Consider the following 6,946-nt stretch of genomic DNA (forward strand, 5'->3'; position numbering starts at 1 on the left):
ACGCATATATTAATATATTATTTATTATTATATGATCGAACGCCACGCATCCTTTTTTAAGTTTTATATATATATATATATATATATATTGGAAATTGTGTCAGTCCTTGGTATTTGTTAGATGTATTTGAGAAAAGAAGATTGACTTCCTTTGTAGTTTTAACCAGTTTCATTTTTAAGAATTATTTTAATAATATAAATTTTCCTCTTTACTTCACATATCTAGTAAGTACTTTGTTGACTTGGGTGGGGAGATTTGTTTAAAAAATTCCCTCGTAAGTTTTTCAGAGAGCTTTCTCGCATTCGTTTTCAAATAGATCGTAGCATATGGGGCCTTGTGATTTTACATATGGGATTTTGGGTATGTTTGAAGTGGGATTCGGTTTTATTAATCATTCCGAGAATGAAAGACTGCTGATGAATTATAGCTGAAAGAAAGTAGTAGATGATCAACACAAGATACTTGATTGAGGTGGAGTTAGGAGGTGGTGATGTGTTTAAAGGAACGTTTTATGAAACCAGTTGAATAGTTGACCTTTGGTCAGATATCTAATGGCCAGATATTTTTTCAAATTCTTTCTTTTAGCCATTTTTTTGCTTTAGGTGTGTGTCTGGGGTGGTGGTAAGACATTATCTTACACCTCATTAAAATAATGTCTTTTGATAATAAATGTTCGATGATAGAAGTGTTTTTATATATATTGTGTTTTGGGAGGGAAGGTAAGGGCGATCAGGCTACCTCACATATTTACTTCCCTACATATAATAAGCAAAAAGTATATAGACACCTCTCTCCCTCTCCAATTCTGTATATATACATATATATATATATATGGTGTGTGTGTGTGTGTGTTTGTGTGTGTGTGTGTGTGTATACAAACATATACACACACACAAACATATATATATCTCCACTCACTCTTCCATTTCATCACACCCGATACCACAATCCCAACTCCTCCCCTGCACCCTCCTCCCTGATACACTCCCATATACCATTCTCACCAAATACCCCCATGACTACAACCCCATAGATACCTACCCCACCACCTCCTACATCCTCATTGTCCGCACCCTTCGCACTCCCCAAATCCAAATACCTAACAACTCTGGCCGCCCCTTCGTCTCGCCTGCAACTGTTCTACGGAACTCATATCCAAATATATAGACCGTGTCCTCACCCCTCTAGTAGCTTCCTTCTCCTCTCACATCATGACACTGACCATGCTGTTCGTCTGTTCAACTCTTTCTGCTTCCCTCCTGGCCTCTCTAAACTTCTTTTCACTCTTGACATCAAGAGACTTTATACAGTGATCCCACACCACGAGGGGCTTCTTACCCTCAAACGCTACCTAGACCTTCGAACTAACCCCCAACCTGACACATCCACGCTTCTTCGTCTGGCCGAACTTGTTATCTCCCTTAACTGCTTCTCTTTCGCGGGTGACATATATATATATAAATTCACACATATCTATCCATACATATACATATATATATATCAAGATTAATCAGCCGAAATTGCGAGGATGATCCGGTTCTTGACTGAAGATTGAAGGCTTCGAATGTCCCGTCCGTGTTTTGTTTTATCGTCTTCTAAATGTTTTGCGTTCTTGTCCCAGTTTGTATCTTTTTACATACACACACACGCACACACACACACACACACATATATATATATATAATATTATTATATATATATATATATATATACAAACCCATATTTACATATACACTCACACATGGGCAAATATATTCATATATACGAACACATGCAAATGCGCATCCATACATATGTATATATACACATAGACACGCATATATACGTACATATGCATAGACACACGCATATACATATATAAACACACACACACCTGCTCGGATATACTCATACATACGCACACATATATATAAATTCGCATCCATACACATGCATTAATGTATGCACACACATACACACATGCACACATAGATATACACATATGCACACACACATACATATATATAATTCTATATTCACACATATACATAAACATGCACATGTATATACACACATACACACCCACACACCTACACATAAATATACAGTCCAGCTAACATTCCCTCATACCTCTGCCCTCGCTCCCACCAAAACTACAATCACCCATGTGATCGCTAAATGATGACGATGATGATAATGATGGTTACATGCCCAAATATATGGGCAAACATGAGGTAGAAATAATACACACGCGTGGGCATGTGTGTGTAGATAAATATTTACACATATATAACTACACACATGTATACATACATTAACGTGTTTGCTTAATAGCCGAGTGGATTGGAGTTGTCCCACTGTGAAACATGAAAATTAGTAACTATTCTTTTCAATACACGGTATTCGAAGAATCTCTGTTAACATTAAATTTTGTTAAATAGAAACAATTCGATGTTCTGTACTGCCTCGGGACCAGAAGCAAAAGCAGTATGCATTGTCAGAAATATCCAGCCATTAATTATTAACACTCGTGCACTATGCGTCAAATATGTCAAATTTCTTTCTATTTAGAATTCTCATGTTCTCTGTTTTCCCTTTGTCCGATACTTGATGTTATCTACCCGCAATTATTTATCTTCTTTCCCTCGCAAATTCACTTTCCTTTCAATTTAAATTGTCTTCGTTCCATTTTGTCTGTAATTATGTTTCAGAAATATTTTGGCATCCTTCCTTCATGACATCAGAGATAGTTTTTGCTTTACTATTTGGTTTTGGTTATTCACGCCATATTCTCACAAGAGTCAAAAACACATGCGTCTGAAATGCTAACATTTGGAGAATAATTTCTTCATTCCACATATTGATACTATATATTAAAAAATTATTGAAAATGTTTCAGTTTGGATCTTCTTTGAATTTTACGTGTAATATATGTGAAATGAATATTTACTTTTAGGATCCTTATTTAAATTTTAGATTCACATTTCCTCTTTTCATACACACCACACATATGCACACACATACGTGCGCACACGTGTACAGTCACAGTTACTCAAACACTTTCTCTCGCGCTCTCTCTTTCTCTCTCTCACACACGCGCACACTTATAATGTGCATCTGTTCAATTTGCGTTTCCTCAAAAGTTTCCTTTCGTCTAAAGTGTTTTCATATATTTTAAAGATATTTGTCTTCAGATATTCATTTGCATTGCATAGAGCATCACTTCCGTTGCATATAACATTATTCTAGTTACAAGGTTCTACATACCATATCCGATGAAAGAGGATAAGTAGCAACATCCGAAACCTACGGATGTTGAGATATATATCCTTTAATGACATTCAGGAAAAGACTTCCACTTCTGTGACGATTTTCTTTAAATAATTTCAACGAATGCACTCGTTCTCGGCATACGTTATATTTATATTTTCATATTTAATTTTGGGCAGCTTTATCACACATCCTTACATCTCCTTACCAGTAATATTTATTTCTAATTTTCACTCAAGAACGCCAATTTCATTGAAATTGGATAAGTCGATTGCATCGACTCAGGTACTTATTCTACCAACCCCGAAAAATGAAAGTCAAATTAGGTCTTGGTGGAATTTGAACTCAGAACGTGGAGACGGTCAACATGCTGCTTAAGCATTTCGCTTAGCATGTTAACGATTCTGTCGGCTTACCACCTTCTGTTTAGCATAATATTGAGATATTGAAAGAAATATCTCTGCGAATCTCAGACTTTCAGCTAAGGAAAATTTCATTTTAAAATTGATATGATGCACTACAGGACATTTGTAACGCTTCCTTCAACAGCTCTGCGCATCTGGATGTTTGTAAGTGTAAATATGAGAGTGAAGCCATAATTAACCAGTGCAGCTGTATATAAAATCAAACTCTTTTACATGCGTTGTTCATTAGCTGTATACCACAAAATATTTGCTAAGGAACCGATGTCTACAATTAGACATTTAAATAAACCACATGAGCCAAGCAGCGTAGCTGTCATTTACATGGCGGTGATATTGAACAAGAAATTGCTAGTGTGTTAACAGCGTTTTGATTCGTGGCTGATGCAAGACTACTATTGTTAAAATTATAGTGACTTTTTATAAGGTTTATAGATTGGTGCTAATTATCTTTAAGAATTGCTTGTGCGTGGCCGACAGAACTTAATTTTTAGCTAAAAGCATGTATGTATGTGTGTGTGAATGTCTGTCTGTGTGTGTTTGTGTTTTGAATTATATGTGTATAAATAGTCATGTACACACGAATAGTTTCACTGTGGCCTCGAAGTTTCAGTCAGCTAAATAATCTGTTAACAATTTGGTTGGAGACTGAGCAACTTTTAGATAGGTTCTACAGTTCTAATTTTCTAAAAGTTTACCCCTTTTGAATAAAGGAATATGTTAATTACGTTAAACTTGGTTTTATAGAACTTCTTTTGAAATATTTTTTTTCTGTGGTTTGTAGAGTGCAGTTGAATGTTATGTATGTTGTTGGAAAGGTGTGCGGAGGATTTTTAAAATTACATTTGGAGTTATATTGCTGTTCAAAAATTATTCACAGGTATAGAATTTTGTAAACATGTGTGTATTTCCGAGTTGTCAGCATCAGGACATATAATTTTGCGGCTCAAAAAAGGATATAGATACGTAGAATTCTTTGTTTGATCAGTGGATGTGTCACAACCTGTAGTGACTTGTAGTTTTATGGCACTTAATTCTCTGCTTTGACAATGTAAGTGTTAAAACATAAACTTTAATTCAGTACTTGATAACTTAAGAATTTAGTATATTAGATTTTTGTAATGGAATGTTTAATGGTTCACATAATAATATAAGTAGATGGTATGCATTAGCTGGTCTGTAACGTTTACCTTTTGTGAATGAGATTTAGATAATTTTCTATTTGTATTTGGAAGTTAGAGTTATTATTTGAGCATGTCATGGTATTGTTAGTATAGAAAACTGTTTATCTTGAGCTTTGATAGCCACAAAAGGATGTGAGTAAGTGTAAATATTTATGGTCAGTATATTTCCCTATAAGAATTCTTTGTTCTATAAGCAATTTCATTACTGTAATATAATATTTTTTCCTTTCGAATTCACGGATGCAGAGTTTGCAGGCTTTGTGCATATAAATACTTGTTTACTTCTGTTTCCAATTATAACATAATATATAATTTTTATACCTATGGATATGCGAAAATAGAGGTTATAAGATGTGTGTATATATGCATGCATTAAAATAGGAATACAAATAAAATTTGATTTAAATTATATAAAAACTTTAAAATTCAATATAATTTTATTTAATGGAAGTTAACAAAGAAATTGACGATCTAACATGCTTGCATAGTTATATATATTTATGTAAATGTATGTAAGTTGGAGCAATTCTGTTAGAAAATAATCTGTTAACAATTTGGTTGGAGATTGTGCAACTTTTAGAACGTTCTACAGTTCTTTTTTTTTTGAGGCTGTAAAATAATTTTCATGCATATTATGAGGATAATTTTCGGTGACGGTAGAAGCAGAGAAGAAAGGTGGTGAAATACATACAAGTTTAGCCCTTTGGAATAAAGTTATTGGTTTTAAATATTTGTGTTTTTAAGATCTTGGGCAGGCATGAAGAGACAAATTTAGAGTTTCAGTTCCGAGTTTGATTCTTGAATGTGAATATTTGAAGATAATGAAGAAAGTCTCCGATACGCGAGGGTACCCAAAAGAAACCGGAATTCTGCAATATTTTATTCACTTAGTTTTATATGTTTTTACATTTACCGCCTTCAAAGTATTCTCCATTTGAATCAATGCATCGATCCAGAACTGTTTTTCACTCTTGGAAGTAATCCTGGAACACTTGGGAAGTAATGCTTTTCAACGCCTCCGTCGTCTTCTTCTTCACCTCTTCTACATTTGCAAACATTTTCATTTCAAGAAATTATTCTTTTGGGGAATCAAAAAACAAAAACGTCGCAGAGAGCAAGATCCGGTGTATAGGCTGGGTGGGTAAGCGGGGTCATGCCGTTTGGGACCAAACACTGTCTCAAACTCAAGCCGATGTGCACAGGTGGGTTGTCACGATAAAATCACCACTCTCCACTTGGCCATAGGTCGTGACGTTTTCGTCTCACCATGTCTCGCTAACGCTTCAGAACTGCCATGTAAAAAATGTATATATTTTTTTTATTGGTCAATAGTTTTGACCAGGAGGAACACATTCTGTGTGAACAATTCTTTTCGCATCGATAAAACAACCCAGCATCGTTTTGACATTGGACTTTACTTGTCGCGCTTTTGGCGGGTAACGTGCCATTGAATGTTTCCATTGACTTCATTGCTGATTCGTTTCTAGGGAGTAGCCGTAGCACCAGCGTTCGACACTTATGTAGACCTTCGAAAAAGAGTCCGGATCATCTTCCATCTGTTCTTTCAGTTCACAACACGCATCCAGTCGTGACTACTTTTGATCTTCCGTGAGCAAGCACAAATTTTACTGAAACTCTATTAATTGACTATTCGTTGCTCAAAATTCGTTGGCAGGATCTCCAGAGCACACCCGTCATATCAACAATTTCGTCAGCTGCTCGGCGACGGCCTTCCAAGATCAGTTCATTAATGTGCATAAATTTTTCATTCGTTTGAGAGGTTGACAATTTCCCTAAACAAAATGTGATGTCAAGTAACAAGTGATCATTCCTAAGCGCGAAAACCACTGGTAAAATTGTGTTTTGTTCATAGCAGAGTCCTTGCAAGCTCTTTCAAGAATGTCAACTGTTTCTGTCGCCGTTCTCCCCAGCAGAAATCAGAATTTCACGGAACTACGCTGTTCCTTCGTTTCAGATAACGCAAAAATCCACAAAATGGAGTGAAGCACTGCAAAACATACTTTGTTTCACAACCAACATTACGAAGACGCCAGTCGGCGGACTGATGCGGGAGAATCCCATCTAGTGGT

Source organism: Octopus sinensis, linkage group LG1 (genome assembly GCF_006345805.1).
Source record: "Octopus sinensis linkage group LG1, ASM634580v1, whole genome shotgun sequence".
NCBI classification, from domain to species: domain Eukaryota; kingdom Metazoa; phylum Mollusca; class Cephalopoda; order Octopoda; family Octopodidae; genus Octopus; species Octopus sinensis.